The following is a 17,978-nucleotide window of genomic DNA, read 5'->3' as shown; positions in this document are numbered from 1 at the left end:
GGTCATTTTTTTGTGTGATGCAGAATTCCTAAAAAATTTGAGGTTTTAATTATAGTTGTAATCATTCAACATCATATAAATGAACCCATTATCTTTTAAGAGGGTCATCTGTCACTGCAAGAGGATGAACAATATTCTTTATAATAGTGAAAAAATAGTTCAGCCTTTTAACAGTATCACTCTCAGAGAAAAAAGTGCATATTCCATGCAAGCAGTTGCAATGTGAAACTTAAGAATCTGTTCATTAATATGATGCTAATCACTGCAGTGGCTACTTTTTTATATTGGAGTATTCTACATAAGTGTGATAACCTTAAAGCATAAGGTTATCTATCTATAGATAGGTATATCATTGCGATATAAAGCTGAAAACACAGATTTAGATGACAATTCAGGACACAATTGTTGATCCAATACAGTATAATTTTGATTGCTCTAAAATTTAATATAGCTTACAAACTGATTTTACCGATGGTGCAAAACAGAGAGTCTTATCTGTGGCAAACAGGGAATTTACAAATTTTATCTAATGTAGCTGAGCAATTGCTAGTCCTAAAATCTGAATACTGCCTTCAAATAAAATAGTGACACTTTGATAGTATCATCAGGGTAATTGAGGATGGCTGTAAAGTTGACTTGATAGAAATGGTAGAGTTATAGAAATGTATAGCACTTTCATGTACTAAACATTTTAAATACATATGCATACACATGCATAGAAATTAAATTACATCCATGGATTTTAATTTTCTGAAGAAGTTTTAAATTTGCAGAAGTAAACTTCAGTAACTGAAAATAAAATGCTGTGCTCTGCCAAAGCTCATTTTACCTCACTACATGTAGTACCCCTGATAGATAAAAGCAAAATGTTAGGGTTTGCCTTTAATAAGGGATAAGTGTAGAGATTATTTGGCATAGTAAATGTAATATGCTTATTGAAGAAATGCCAGCCATCTTTTACATCATCCACGTTTTTCAAAAAGCAGAATAGGCTATTTGTTTATAGGGTCTGGACCACCTCAAATATTTTTTTGGCAAATAAAGGAAGCTGTGTTAAATGGAGAGCCATGACTTTGCACAGATGTAGAGCTTCACTGCTGAACATTAATTGCTGTGTTTTGTGGTACCACCACTTGCCCGCATCTTCTAAACAATAGGCTGTGAAGCAAATGTTTGTAATAAGATTTAATACTAATGAAGCACATTATATATACAATGATTTATCCCCCCCATCCCCCCCCCCCCCCCCCCCAAAAAAAAAAAAGAGTAGGATGGATTAAAAAAAACCAAACATAATGAACCATAAAAATCATACCCTTCAACTTTCCTTCTAACACAGAGTGCCAGTGGGAACAGAAGTATGGAAACTGCTGATTATTTGGAGACTTGCTAGTCCTAGGTCCAGTATTATCAATGTCACAAGTGAAACAAGTTATAAACTTTGAGGACTAAAATATTTTGACAAACACAGTTCATTCTTCTTATCTCCTCAGTATATTTACAACCATATTTTGATCATATCATAGCTCACAAGTTTAAAAGTGTGAATTTCTCACTACATAAAGTGAGAAATTTCCTAAAAATGAGTATGTTGCATAAAAAGTTCCATGTACTCAGTAGTCTGCATTCTTTCATCCATTCTAAATTACAACAGGTTGGAGAGAAAAACATTTTGTTTTGTAACAATTTGATTTTTGCTAAAAGGTAAAATTTAGTATGCTCACAAAACATAATGGTAAATTTTTCAAAATGCTTTGGATAAAAGTTGAAATAGTCTGTTTGGTTTGGGGTTTTTTTTTCATTTTTTATTTCAGAAACAGAAATTTGAGGGGAAAAAAAGTTTTGCATTGTTCCAAAGATCAGCTGGTTAGGGGAAAGATTAGGCTGGAGAATTTTTCTGAACTGAGGTTTTTTGCAGCTTTGGGTTTGACAAAGTTTTGCAACTTTGAATTTTCCAGTATGAGATTGTCTTAAAACTGTACACATTATTAGCTTTGGTCATTACTCAAGGATGACATGGGGAGACACTGCAATATGTCTTGCCTTATCTTCAAAAGCTGAGGTTCTCACAGCTGCTGATCATATAGCATAATTTATGTAACTTCATTGTAGCATTCTTTGAACAAACAGAATGTCTTAATCTGGGGTTATACGCTGCTGCAAAATAATTTCAAGTGGTAGTACTTCTGACCTTCCTTCACTGAACTTGGTAACATAAAACCAGAGGTAAAGATGGTCTGTTCGTGAACAATTTTTTGTATTTTTCAGATTGTGATGCCAGGGACTATCGCTTATCCAAAGTAACAAAGCACTGTGCTAAATAAAGCATGCAGTGCAGTAGTTAGCCTCCCAAGCTATGGTCTGAATCGTTCTACTGTTTACATTAAGCACAATAACATTTCTTGCACTCCTTCTGCGTTTTTAAACACAGCACAATATGCTTTAGTTTGGTTAAAGCCATTCCAGTACATTAGAGAAATTACTTCAAGGAAATATTTTGTCTTCGGTTGGTTCAATCTTCAGGTTAATATAGCTAAGAATGCTGTATTCCCCCTCACCTGAGTTTATTTTCTGTAATATTCTGTGGTCTGTCACTCCTGTGGAATGACATAATGTGTCAGTCAGAGGAGAAATAGAAATTTGTTGTGAAAGTTATTGGTCCATTTTTGGCAAGTTACACAAAAAAGCTTGAGTTACTCAAATTCAGCCTCATAGCATCCAATGATCTAAATTTTTCAGTTTGCATCTTTTTTATACTTGTAAATTTCTTAGAGCAACATCAATATCTTGATTTTGTTTTACATGGCACATAACAGTTCAAAGATACTAAAGCTTATTGACACCTAAACAGTAAATTGCAAAAAAAAGTTTGACATAAGTAAAATATTATTTATAAATCACTGACCTGAACAAAATCTCCCTACTCAGTTTTGTGTCTGGTGAAAGAGGATCTGATTTAAAAGTGTAAATATCCCTTGTATGCTTCAAAATAAATATATATTGATAGAATCAGTGACATTGTGAAGGGTTTTCTTTGATTATTTTTAAAGTTTCAGTTGTTCAGTAAAAAGGAAGATATCTGATGGTTGACAAAAACCCGAATTTTGAATTGTTGGAAATTCCTGAACAGATTTTACTCTGTTTAAAGACATTAGAATTATTTTTTTTTGTTTCAGCTGTAGTTCTCATTATTAATGAAGCCTTATCTGATACATTTTTTGCATTATTTCAGTGGTATTTTAAACTGATGTTAAGGTGGTGAAATATACACTAAAGCTTACTTGGCTGGGTTTTGAAGTCCTGGAAAGCATCCAACGATTTTCCTTTGGGTGGTCTCTTCGTGTCAAAGCATGAAGTTGCTATACCACTATAATATCAATATAGAATGAACTCAGAGAACACTGTTTTTTCTCATATTTACTGATCCCAAACTATTTTCAAATAACTTTTTTTTTTTTCCTTAAAGCATATCATCAGTAAGGGATGGTGGAATGACAGCAATTGTGGCTACATGAAATTATCATATAGTATACGTAAAACAGGTTGTTATATTCAACCTGTTTCGCAGCAAACAGGTGTTTCTATTAAAAAAACAACATTCTTACATCTAATAATAATTGAAACTCATGTTGCTGGGTGTTTAAGAACAAATGCCAAGGATTAAGCTGGCATGAAGCCTAAACTAACCTTTCCCTCTGTAATAGGTACATACAAAAAACTCTTCCAGTTTCACGAAAGAGCTGAATTTATTCTTTATAATAATACTTGTTGAAGTATTATATTTATGTGCACACAGAAAGCTAAACTAGAAGCCTAAGTAAATAATTACTTCTCATTGTTTTCTATAAATTCAACTGTAGGACTTACATGCAACTAGAGATCAGTAGTGCTTTTAAAATTTAAGTATAACATTGTTTTGGAAAATAATTTTCATTTCACATATGGAAAATTGATATAGCTATATTAGATGATCTTGAAGCTTTTACGTTGGCCCATGCATGCATACCTAAAGGTTTTTAAGGCATGTCTTTGTTCTTAGATAATAAAAGGAAATAATTTTCATTATATAAAATGCAGTGCAGGGAAAGTATTGTTTGAGGTGATTGAAGCTGTCCATTTCCCTGATTAAAGAAAATAACAAACATCTATTTCTTCCATAAAAATGAGAAAGACCAGGACTAATGAAGAAACAATTAAATGGCAGTAATGAGATGCGGATTCAGTGAGAGCTTTGAAGCCAACTTGCTTAAGTTTTCTCCTATAATGAATTCCCGAAAAGGCTTTTTAAACTTTAAAAAAAAATTACAAATTAAAACCAATAAATTCAGGTTTTTTAAATTAAGAAAAAGGCCATTTAGTATGACATACTTCAGTAAGAGTAGAAACAAACAGATTTCTAATAACAGGTTTTTTTCTGTTATTTCAATCCTTACAGGTCTTGTTTCCAGCCAGCTCAATGGTAGCAAGTTCAGATGTTTCACCCTAGTTCTGAAGAAATGCTTTTTTCTACTACCTCAGAGATACCATGTAATCTCTCAGACTTTCATCTCTTTCAGCATACTTAGCCTCTCTCCACGTGAAAAAGGAATAATCTTTATTCCTCTGGGGGATCTTCCTTACTTTTTCTTTTCAAAATTATATAAGCTTAGGAGGACCTTCCAGTGGACCTGGTTGAAACTGAGGTACTCAGTGCTTTCTTTGCCTCAGTCTTCTCTGACATGATCTGATCTACCTGACTGCCCTTTATGAAGGATAAAAAGGCCAAATTTGTGAATAATATGAGGGCACTGGATGTCATTTACATTGTCTCAAGCAAAGCTTTGGACATTGTCTACCACAATATTCTTGTATTTGTTTTAGGATAATGAAGCTTGGGTAGGTGGATGAGTAAAATGCTGTTTGGGTGGTCATGGCAAGCAGGCTGCCTGAGAGGGGCATTCAATAGGGTCTGTCCTGGGACCTGTTCTGTTTCATGTCTCTCTCAGTAATTGGGAGGAGGGGATGGAGGGGACACTTGCCGGGTTTGCAGATGACTCCAAACTGTGGTGACCACTTCTCCATCAAATTCTGTGTGCTTTCCTGGGATATTTCTTATAAATTTTGAAAGGCATACAAGTGAAAAACAGAAAATAGATTGTGATATCAGAGTGCTCTGTTTCTTAATTGCTTCTAGTTCAAGGATATAGGTTACAGTATTAAAAATGAAAATAAGTTGATTATATGAAACACATAATGTTTAGCTTAGTGTGTCCACTTCGGCTTCATCCATTCAATTTGTGAACTGGTGAGCTACAGGCATCACAAGTGAAAATTTGGAAAAGCAAGTTGTCTTTTGGTTTTACCCTGATTATTTTTTATGTGGGTTTTTTTCTTCCCTGCCCCCCCTTAACTCCTTTTGTCAGGCTAGTGTAAAGCAGTGATGTGATTTTGCTAGTGCTTCTCATATTGATTAACTCACTCCTTGAGAAACTTCCTTGTCTGCCCCAGAGGAGTGTTTTGAGGACCATTTCATATTCATTAATTCTTAGCATGCTAGGATTAAGTTTATTTTAAAATTAACAGCCTTGTTGTTTCTGATAATTCGAGGAATCTCATAAACTTGGAAAATCTTGGAACTTTCTTTTGGTGTTACAGTGCTGCTATTTCCTGTTCTTGTTGAAGCTGGAACGAAAGAACAAAAGGGTTTATCAGACCAGCTAGCAGCTACTATTGAGGAGAACAAAGACATTGCACAATGATTAAAACACTCTCTTTGGAGATGTACATTGGAAATCTAGGGCACTGTTAAATATGTTTCTATTTTTGCTTAAGAATGTTTTAGCAATAAACAGTCTCTTGTGCTAATAACTTTCCAAGGAGACTTGCCTAACATTAACCTACCTTGTTTTAACATTCAGTTAACAGACACATGGCAGTTGGACAGGATCCCGTTGTTGGGAACACCCCTAAATGAAATGCCCCTCATTATTCATGATCCAAGTGGTATGTATAAAAAGGCAAAGCAGCCAACTCTCAATCTGTGATCGCCTTTAATGGGGGCAAAGGGGGATACTCTGGAGCCACGGAAGTTGAAAACAGAGACAAACATAGAAACAGCATGGTCAGGGGCTGTTTTAATCACATAATGGGAACATGAGGATTTGATCCAGCTACACTCAACACTTAGGAATAGATGGGGCTTCTGAAAACTGAGTGTATTCCAAAGCGTAATAGTTTCAGGTTCAAATGAGTTGGACTGCTTTCAACTGAATAATCAAATATCTTTCTCTCAGTCTCATGTATTTATTACTCAGATAAAAGAAAGAGTTGAACAGCAAATTATCACAAGATGCCTTCTAACTATAGCACAAACTGCTAATAAGAAGAGCTGTAGAAGTTGGCACTACTGTATTTTGGGGATAGAATCTGCATCCTTCTGCACAGTGATAATTAGATGGCATATATTTAGCGTTAAATGTTCCATAGCCTTGCAAAGAGAGGAGGAATAAATAGTCCTTGTCTGCTGCTTAGCTACTGTTTTCAGAAAACAGAAACAAAATGTCTTCCAAAGTCTCGAACTCATTCCGCTCTTATTTTTGTGGTAGCACTAGTGCAGCATAGGGACCCCTTTTTAGAAATAATTTATTTTTATAGCAGTGTCTTTTCTGATGGTGAACGTTTTGTAATTCTAATGTGGGATAGCAAGCAAGATCATTGTTCTTACCCAAAACTGCTTGCTGTTATTTGAAGAATGAGTAGCTTCCATAAATTCCTTAGCTGTTTTTGAAGATTCAGATCTGAATTTCTGATACAATCTGATATATTTTGAAATATATATATTTATGATATAATTACCATGGTTTTTTAAAATACTAAATTTATTGTGAATATAGACATATGTCTGTGGTGTCCTGTTAAAAGCTGTATGCTCAGAGAAGGGTGCATATCTTATTTCTACTTTTCCCTAAGTGGCTGGTAGTGACAACTACCACTGGGCAGCTAGACCACACAAAACTTTGGCCTGATGCAATATGGTTGTTCTTATGTGTACACCGTTGTAAAGGAGAACATTTCAGGTTTTATATACTGCATTGTTGTAGCTTGAATTGCTTGTCTTTGATTCATGTACACTTAACCAACTTGAAGCTGAGATGAGATGGTTTGAGCAAAATACTATGTTAGCAGTGAGCCTGGTCCAGGTGCCAGGACTGTCACCACTGGGAGGTGGTACAGTTTGCTCAGTAAGCTAGGCTTCTGACCAAGAACAAGCATGAAAGGTCAGGGTGAAATGTGCGGTTTTACATGCTCTGAAAATGTGACTTTAAATCTCAGTTCTAACTAGAATAAAGGTAATCTTCAAAATATGAACTTTGTTTAGGCAAGTCTGATTGCTTCTACATGAAGCCTTGAAAAGCAGTGTTAGGAACCTGACAGCTATCTTAATTTCTCTGAAGGCTTGCAAATTCTTTTCTACTAGGTACAAGTAGTTTTGTCCTGAAACTAGTATTTTGATTGGCCATATAATACTGAGTTTCCTATATGATTGTTTTCAGCATGCTAAACATCTAGGGCTTGACCTGAGGAGCTTGAGTATTGAGCTGACATAATGAAGAGAGTATCACCATACTTCAACCTTAACACTAAGGAGTGTGTGAAGACAGCTTCCTGGGAAAGTAAAATTTTTTCTTGCACTTAGCGTTAAGTAATATTTGAATATAGTGTTATTCTCAAGTACTGTTTTATCACTGTCATTCATTTAAATTTTAAAGATGAGGAATGCTTCATTTTGCACTGTTTTTACTTTTTGATTGATTTCAGTGCACTAGAGATTCTCAGCCTTGACTCACAGCATTAGAGAGGATGTTTTTTTCTCCCTGCCCATCCTTAAGGGAATTACAAGACAAAGACAAAGGTAGCCCTTGTTTTTCAAAGAAATTAATAAGTATAACTGTAGGAAATAAGGAATTATTATTTTTATAATAGGTTAATAAATGATGATAATATTTTTTTTGTTTGTTAATTGCATATACCTAGTGTTTCTGTGTCTGCCATATGTAATGAAACAACTATGCACATGTATCAACAGGTTTGGGGCTTCACTGATATTTACCCAATGCTGCTGACTTTTACTGTTAAACAATGGAACTAGTAAAACTCATCTGTGGGAGAAGGAACTTGACAAAATGGAGTGCAACTACTTTGAAATACTACTGTGACTACTGAATTTAGTACAGTGAAATACTGAGCTAATAACATGTAGCTTTAGCATACTGATGTTTTTCAAGTAGATGCTCAAACCAAGACATTTGATCTATAAAATCAGTTGGTATTATGACAACTAAATATTTTGTATGGTTTTTAAAAGTGATGCTCCTGTAAAATCTGGCCATTGCCGCCTCTGTGGGATAATCTCAAGGTGCACTAGGGTATAAGCACAACCATGTAGCCGGTGGTAGGTGTCCTGGTTCCACAGCTGTCAGCTGATACTGCTTGGGCCCAGCTGGAGTCACTGCTCGGCATTTCCCTTAGTTGGTTTGCAGTGTATGTAGGATTTTAAGCATCCAAATAACATGCTGGTCTGGCAAAACAGCAGCAAGAAGTGGAATGAAGGTTTTAGTAAATTTAAGTCTTAAAAAAACTGTTTTAACACACCACTGGTGGAAGCTGCCTGAAATACCAAGGAATAATCTAACCTTTAGGCAAATGATGTCTGTATAAATGTTTCTCTTGCACAGTTTCAATAACCAAATAGTTAATTCTACATGAAGGGCTGTTGTGCTTGTAATTCACAAGCCTGGCTTGGGGTGGGGGAGGAGTGGGGTGGGGAAGGGGAACCTGGGGCTGAAGGTCCTTAGTGCTTTGCAGTTTAGTATAGCTGCGTTTTCAAAAGATGTTGGGAGTTCCCAAACAAGAAGGTTGGTTTTTATTGTTCACTAATACCTCTGTTGCCAAACAAGGGGGCAGGGCTGTCTCCCAAACTGTCTGTCATCCTCGTAGAATGTGGGGAGTGGAGACTTGAGGAGCACAAAATTAAATTTCATTGTGTAGCTAGGGACTCATTAATGCCATCAAGCATATGGCACAGCTGTGAAATTTTTTATGCCAGGCCTGGTGAGCTAGTGGGAAAGCTTGCAAACCCAAGCATGCCATTTGGACTGATGGTGTTGTTAGTAGGAAGAAGCAGATGATAAAAAAAAAAATATTTAAAAGCTTAGAAAAATAGCCCTGTGATTTATTATCTAAGCCACCAGATGTACTGTACTATACTGTACTACATCATTGAAACAGCATTCTCTGATGTAATACAGATATAAAATGTGGGTGGGTGGGTGGGGGAGAAAGAAGCAGTGGAATTGAGGGCAAGTTGAATAAACTGTTGGAGATTTGTTGTTGGCTTTTTTTTGTCTCATTGCAGAATGTAAAATCCTAATATGCCGCATAACCAAAAGGCTCTTAAAAATAAAGGTAGGCTCAGAAGGGCTGATTTTTGCTACAGATCAAATCCCTGGCAAGCTATTCCCTGTGTATGGAAAGATGGTTCGGATTTTGTCATTCTTTTTCAGAGTCATTGTTGTCAGCACAGGGAAGGTTAGTGACCTAGGGATTGGGTGTGGAGAGGGGAGAGGTTCGAGCTACTTTGGCAGGCTTCAGATTATTAGCAGGAAGCATCCAGGAGGAAACACACTGTTTCTGGAGCCCCGTCCAGTGCTCCTAGAGCAACAAGAAATGTGCATCATTTTTGGTAGCACAAATGGCCACTCTGGGCAGGGAATTCGTGCTCTGCTTGGCTGGTTCCCTCAGGCCACAAGGTTTTCAGGTTGCGTCCCAGCCACAATTCGAGAAGTCCTGCACAGTTGTTATGTGAAAGGCATTGCCCAAACAGGGGGGCTGGGAATATAGGTCAGCTGTAGATAAGGCAGGCAGGGAAGAGAGGTGGTCAGCGCTGGCAGATACCCACTGTGTCAGAAAAACATTTGACACCTGCTAAATGTTAGTTTTGTACTTGTAGATGTCACCTGTTTTGCATCATAATTGTATAAGAATCAAAAGCCTTGCAAGAACTCTGACAAAAGCACTTCAGTGCTTTTTTTTTTTCAGACAAAAGCAAAAGGGAAAGGCTGTGTGAGAAAAGAGAAGTTGTAATACTTCAGTGCTGTGCTAAATGTCTTCTTTTCATAGCAGTGATTCATGTAGTAGACATAACTGTAAAAATGAAGGGATGAGGGGAGTATCAATGTCTGTACAATTTCTGTGAGCCTCACCAAGACAACTCTTTCTAGATCTAAATTTCTGGGTATCATGTCTCTTTTTACAATAGAGCTAGCAATGTACAGCTGCACAATTTTTTGTTTTCAAAGATAAACTGTGAGGTTTCAAATAAGACTGATTATTTGTCAAAAAGGAAAGGGAAAAGGAACAGGAAAAGAAAAAAAGTACTGTTATGTCAATAGGTTTTTTACTACTTAGATTTTGACTTTGTAGAAGAAAATTTCTCACTATTTTTTTCTGTCTATAAAACTGCAGTTTTACTGTTCATGCTGAATGCAGAAGCAGCAAAAAAGGTGAAGTTATAATTGAATAACAATTCAGTAAGGAAAGAAGTGCAGCCATTTCCCTACTCTCACCTCAGTTCTGAAACTAAGTATAAGAAATTGCAAGATACATCTGGGCCAGTTTCTTAGAAAAATATGGTTTTGACGAAAAATAAGCAAACTCTTATGCAGGAGAAGTGTTGATTTTGCTGGAAACTTTTATTTAAACACAAATTCAGACTTTATAAAATTATGTTAGATTCAAATATTTAATTCTGAATAAAGGAATAGTTTGATAAAGGAAAATTTGCTGTTTAAAAATATATTTGCTCCAGCACATTTGTTCCGTGATTCAGGACAAAAGCTTGTAAGTGAAAAGCACAGACATGCCCATGAAGACAGATACAAATGTGTCTTAAGGAAGGGGTAATGAAGCCTTTATCTGAGCAGCAAGAAGAATGCAGGTATTTGAGACTGGAATTTAAGTCTTGTAATGCAGCAGAGGCAAAAAGGCTAGCTTTTGACCCTTAAAATTACCCTGATCTATTGGACTCATATATTGATATTTCAGGTTCTGACTTGTGCCATTATTATTATTATTGCAAAACTTATTGGTTTCAAGTCAATATGACACTACTCCTTCCTAAAATACCACAACGTTTTTGATGTCTGATTTCTTCTGTAAATTAGAATTCTTTGATGGACCAAGTCTCAGTACATCTGAAGTGTATAAAGCAATGTGGGACATATATTCTGACAGTGACTCAATTATTATAGAAGTATGGAGGCTAGAGATTTTTTTTAAGGCATACTAATAATTTTAAAATACTTAATTTCAGTTATATTTGTAATTGGAAATGCCAAAGTGTATCAGAATTTTTGTCCTTGTTTGTTTCCTAGTACTTTCATATTTTTACTGTATTCTTAACACGAGAAAAAGGAAATGTTGAAACTACAATTTTCCAGTCAGGCTTAAAAATATTAAAAACCATTATAAAGCCTGTGGAAGAAATTAGTATTGGGATTTCCTGGTATCTAGTATTTGCAGATTTAAAATTATTTTAAGTTTTCTTTTCATTGTGTTAAATTTAGGGTATTGGCACATGTGATGCCTTCCTTAATTTTGCAAGAAAACATGCATACCATGGAAAGAAGGTGGTTCATGGTAGTGACTGATGAAGTGGTAGTTTCATTCTACATATATCACAAAAGACAATTCTGCAAAAAGGAGTTTTACACTGTTTGCTCAAAAAAATCTTTACAGAAGATGGATTGCTTTTTTTTCATCTTGTATACATGCAAAATGTTCGTATCCTACAATATTTTATCTCTTTGAAATGATAGAATGTTATCTTAAATCACATTAAATTTGGCATGGCAAAAGATGTTTCTTGCTTATATTATTAATCTTAATTAAATTAAGTGAAATAATTTTCATCATGTCAGAGAAATGGGACATCCTGTCCATGATCATGATCTCTCTTTTGTGGCAACCTGAAGAAAAAGACTGAGTGATGTTGCTATGCATCTAACCTTCCAGGAATTTTTCTAGAACATTTTGGGGGAATTTTTGTACAACTCAGCTACAGAAATTATAGTTTTACTGTGAATCTGTCAGTATTTTGGGGGATGTTTTTTCTTTAAAATTCCCACATATTTCTGATTTATGCATTTTTATGAAATGTTGCCCTAAATCAAAATGAGTGCTACCTCCCTATTCTTTTCAGCAAAGACTCCTTTTTAGTGAAGGCATCCAGGAGCTGTGCATGGACCTCCTCATCTATTCATCTACTTATCTTTACCAAACCAAGCAACTTCTGTCTCTGAAGAATTATCATCTGACTAATCAATGGAAAGGTTACTGTGTCAAAGGCCAAGAAAGAAACAGGAGACTGCAGTGATTCCTGGAAAATGACTATATTACATGCCCAAAATTTTCAGTCAGTGTGCTTTTCAGTCACCATGTCCATGTCACCATGACCTTTCCCTATCCTGAGACTTTACATGTTGTGCAGTAACATTTGCCTTGTCTCCAAGGGACCTGTATGACAGGCTTTCATGTGTTGAGGGGTGGGAGCTTTGCATTTTTTTTATAAGATTTGTTGGGTCTGGAAAACGAGGAAAACTCCTGGAGAGTAGGAGACAAATTTGTTTCTATTGACAAAAAAAAGTGAGGTGATGGAAGACTGTGGAATAAATGGGAGAGAAAAAAATTAGCAGAGCATGAAGCCAGAGCATGTGCTGAAGTTGTTACATATCTTGAGTAGTTAAGTTGTCAAAACAGCAAATAAAGGTTTTGGATCTAGATTCTCTCTTTTCCACAGGGCTGTTTTCTGTACTGTTTTAATTACTGTACTGAGTGTAGGGGTTAATCAGAAGTCGAATTCAGTGCAAAGTACATAGAAAACTACAGTAAAACTTATTTTTGAGGTTTTAATGGAATGGAATTAAGTTTTTTTTAGCCAGCTAGTTTTTTGCCATAAGGTGCTTGCAAACTGGACTGGGGGTGAGCAGTTGTCCCAGGGTAATAACAATAGTAAAAATATCTGAGAAGTAAATGAAAACAAAACTAATAGTTTTTTATAAAACTTCTGTAGCTCATTATTTTTAAACCAGTCATCAATGTTTTGTGCCTGATTTAAAGCTGCTGGGCTTTGAAGGTTTCTCAGGATAAGAAGTATCCAATTTAAATATCCCTTTTCTACTATATCTATGCAGTCTAGGGTTTTGTATTAACTCTTTTATTTGTAGGGTCAGAAGTTCTCTTAAATATGATTCTATGCTGTGAATTTTGTGGAATAGAATATCTGTGTGTGATTTTGACTTCATACTACCCAATGCCATTTCTTTTCTATCCCTTTGTTTCTCAAGGCCATGTAATGCTTCTTTGCGTTGACGTCATCATGACATTTTGCTTTTTGCGCCAAGGTCATGAGTAAAACATTTTATGATATTGAATATGAGGCCCTTAGAAGCCTTCTCAGATTCCTGTCCTCTCTCATGCTGACTTAATTGGTTTTGGTTTTTTTTCACCATTTGCTGTAGAAGAACTATTAAATGCTAGACATTTGATTTGATAAATCCCAACTTGTCCTTATCTTCACATGGAGCTTATTTACTGTCTCTTTCCTTCCTTAGCTTCCCCTTACAATATTGTAAGCTTTTTATTTGCTATAGCAGTTACATTTACATGTTCCTCCTTCATAATACTAATTCTATGCCTTTGCCCTTGTGGTCAATGCAACTAATATTATTTAAAATTTATATCAAAATTTCATTTGTTTTTCTAGGCTGAAATTCTCTATCTTCTACCCAGCAGCATTCCTCTTTTTTCCCGTCTCACCATCTTTATTATTTTCTTCCTCAGGGTTATATCCAGTTTGGCTTTTAGTGAATGTTGTTTTATCCTCACAGTGCTAAATCCCAGCTTTCTTTGAAATTCAGTCTCTTCTCTTTTGTACTTCATTTTTTGCAGGCCCACATATTATTACTGATATCCCTTTATACATAATGATTCATTACATTAGTCCTAGATGCTTTCCTTACTTGTTTGAGATTGGTGTTCCAAGTAGGCCTTTTATGTAGTTTTGACTTGGAGCTATTTAAACCCCTACACAGTTTGAGACTTTGAACTCTTTAGTTTGCCTTAATTTGCTTACCAGAGGCCTTATTTCTTCACAGGCTGATGTTTTGCAATAAAAGCCTATTCTACCAACTTATTTTTTAACTTTCCATCAGTTTATTTAATTAAATAAATAAACATACATCTACTTAATCCAAGTATATTTTCCATTATTTCATTCCCACTTACCAAAACTAGGTAAAGTAGTATTTTTGGGAGGTTTTGTTTTGTTTAGTTAATTGTTTTTCATTCATTTTTCAAGTTCTTTTAGCTATTGCATCTAGAAATTACTGGAGCTACCATTGTTAGTAGACCTTCCTTTTCCAAAGTATGTTTGGAATATTCATTTTCCGTAATGACACAATTCTTGCCGGTAGGTTTCTCTCCAATAGTAATACTGAGATTTTTGCCTCTCTCCAAATGAGACTGTAGTTGTGACGGGCAGACTTCTTGTGCAGTCCCATTAGAGTCCTTTTTTTCCAATAATTATTTCTCAAAATAATTTCCTCCAAGATAATTATTAAGTACATGAATGCTTACTCAACAGTTTTATTTCCACTCTTCTTGAGAAATTCTTTCCTCATGGTACTTGTGTTCGGAAGGGTTTGGGGTTTATGTTACACATAGCTTTACATTTTATACATGTCATTCTAGTTTGTTCAGCATGTAGATCAGCCTTCTTGCATAGTTTTATGAAAATCTTGATGTTTTCTGTCATTTTTGTGTTTTCTTTAATTTTTTGATTGATTTTTAAAATCTGTTTTTGTATTGTATTTAACTTGATTTTCTGTGTTCTGTGATGTAGAGTTATGAAAGGAAGACTTTCTTTTCTGTGTTTAGCTCTCTTCAGCCTCCCACTGGCCCTGACCTGAGAAAGCTATTATTTTATATTTTTTGAGTCCTTTTTCCATTTCTGCTTTCTGGCACCTAAAGGCAGCCTAAAGCACCAGTTCTTGATTTTTTTTGCCATTATGTAATTCAATTTTACTAAGAAATAAAGGAATTCCACTGCAAGTCACCTGAATGTCTGCTTCCGTGAAACTTCTTACCCAACATGGCAACTATATAATTTGCTTGGAAACATCCTTTCTCAAGGGTGGCTTAGGCTAATCAATGACAATCTCCCATGACCACTTTGGGATAGTTTTCAGCATTTAGATTGAACTTTGTAGCATTATTTTGGCAGATAGAAGGATATTCTGCCTTTGGCATCTTTGGAGTCAAGCACGGACTGTCTTTGCAAAGGCCATAAGTTATTTAGGCAGTTGAACTAGATGATCATTGCAGTTCCCTTCCAACTGAACTATTCTATTTTATTCTGTTCTGTTTTATTTTATCCTATCTACATGTTCTTTTTTTTGTTGTTGTTCTTTTTTTATTTTTCTTTGTGACTGGGCTGTAAGTCAGATCTTTCACTTTCTTTTGCATATGAAATATATGTATTTGTGAAATATATTTTATGTATTTCTGTTCTCTATAAGTTGCTTCTTGTACTGCCTCTGTGGCTACATACTTCAACGGCCACTTTCTTTAGCTAGTGCCCTGCTATCACACAGACAATCATATGCAGAAAGTTTGTTTAAAAGAAGCGCTCCAATTTGTTTGGATCATGGCATAAGATAAAGCTCTCATGTATTCTTTCAGACAGGATAATTTGTTACTGTCCAAACAGTGGTAGCAAGGGTCCTTGCTGTCATCAAAAGGACCAAGTGAAACTCTCTGAACTACTTTTTACACTCAGGTGCTCCTGCTTGACCACTCCAGAACATGCATGATTCTTCATTATTGGTTGTCTTGGATTACATACAAAATGTCTTCTACCTATATTAACCATGTACAAAGGACTGTTGTACATGACCATGTCTGCATCTGCAAGAAGAGTTTCTACTGGCTATTTTTAACTGTCATATTTCTGTAGTCTTTATTCAGTTCTGCATGTGAATCTCTTAGGGAGTATCTGGAAGGAAGGGTGGGATTTCTCCCCCCAGGATATTAATCACCACATTGAAACATACAAACTGGTCAACACACATTGGCCACCTTACAGAAGCCATCTTCAAGAGAGTCCAAAATTCCCATCCAAAGCACTCCTGAACCAAACAGTCAGACACTTTGTTCTGAAGATGGCTAGGATTTCAGTGGGCTGCCTTTGGTGTTTCAATCATTGCTTCAAATCAGTCCACTTTTTTACCTATGCAGATGGCTGGCTGGGGACTTCCTGGATCATGCAGGGAATTCATAACTTCACTAGGAACACAGACTGGCACATCTCTAATACTAGACTAGACTAGATCACATTTACAGCTATAGGACAAACTTGAATTTCATTCTTCTATCTTAGCTATTAGCTAAGTTCTGTAGCTCTTGCTACACTGTTGTGTTGTGCAGGTTTCTGTAATGTCATTTTCCGTGGAGGTTCCTCTATTCTATCTTCAAATTCATCAGGAATCCTACTCTATTTCTTCTCGACTGTCACTTTTTCTTATGAGTTCATTTGGGAAAGAATTCAGACATAATTATCTTCTAACAGATAACCATTCAAAGAAGAGAAGGCTTTGCACCTTATAAGGAAATTTTGCTGCATGCTGGTTGAGAATTTTTTGAAGACATATTACTATTATACCACTGAAGATGAGAAAAAAATGCCAGTTGCTAACTTTTCCAAGGCTTTTAGAAGTCCTGGGTTTCAGAATGTCTTGCCTTTTCATTTCCAGATGAATTGGAAGGACATACAGAGCATTAGAATTGAAGATAAGAATCTGCATCGATGAGAATTAGAGAAACACAGGCACAGGTGGTTGTGCTGCATAAAGAGTCATCACGATTAACCTTCAGAATGGGGATAAAAAGGTGTATGAGAGAGACAGTCTTAAATTCAGAGGGAGAAAGGAATGAAAAGAAGTTATTAGGCCTAGGGTGAAAGAAGGCACAAGTTTGTGTTTTTTGTTAAAATTTAATTGATTTTCCTTAGTTTATTTTTGGTCTTGAAAAACTTTTCAATATGATTGTCCCTCAGAAGAATGAGAGACAAAGTGCATACATTGAAATGAGAAATCCACTAGCTTTCCTGTGCAATGAGGGGAGCTAGCCAGCAGTTTCCTAACATTATTTTTCCAGCATCTTCTCCACTCACTTGCGATACCTTGTTTTTCTGAATCACTAGCCCTTTCTTCTGAAGGACTAATATTCCCTCTTTTTGCAGATTTATGCTTGATTTTACAGTGTAATCTGCTTGTATCACTGTTCAGAAAATGGATTGGTACCTGGAGGCTGGAGACTTTGAACAGCATTTTCAAATATTTTGCTTGTTTTGGCACAGTTTTCACCTGCATGTCTTAATACCTTAGAATTACTTTGTTTAATGGCCTTTGTCTCACTGAGGCTGGATGCTGTCCACACCAGTGACCTACTGTGGTTCTTTGTAATCTACTCCTTTTCTGTGTCTTTCTTTGGGGAAGAGAGAAGTAACAGCCACAGGATGCTTTTATGCATGTGGCCCATCTTCTCCCAAGTAAAGGCTGTAGATTGCACAGCTGCAATTCCTTAGTGGAAGCAGATGAACCCTGACCTACTGCCAGCGGCCACTTTGGGTTACATCATCCCGCTAGTCACCACCCACTGCTGCAGACAGCCAGAGGGACGGGGTGAACAGGAGGCCTTTCATTGACACTTCATGAATTAACAGCTAGGGGCTGCTCAAGAGGAGCACAGTTGGCATCTCTTCCTCCTCAGAGACCCGGCCTTTGAGATCCGTATGGCAGAAATTCAGGGAAAAGAGGATGGATTACAACAAGAATCTCCTTGCTGTTTTGGAATGTGTTGTCCTTTTGGCAACAGTGGTTTTT

The sequence above is a fragment of the Falco peregrinus genome, chromosome Z (assembly GCF_023634155.1).
Source record: "Falco peregrinus isolate bFalPer1 chromosome Z, bFalPer1.pri, whole genome shotgun sequence".
In the NCBI taxonomy this organism is placed as follows: domain Eukaryota; kingdom Metazoa; phylum Chordata; class Aves; order Falconiformes; family Falconidae; genus Falco; species Falco peregrinus.
This window is presented reverse-complemented; position numbering follows the sequence as displayed.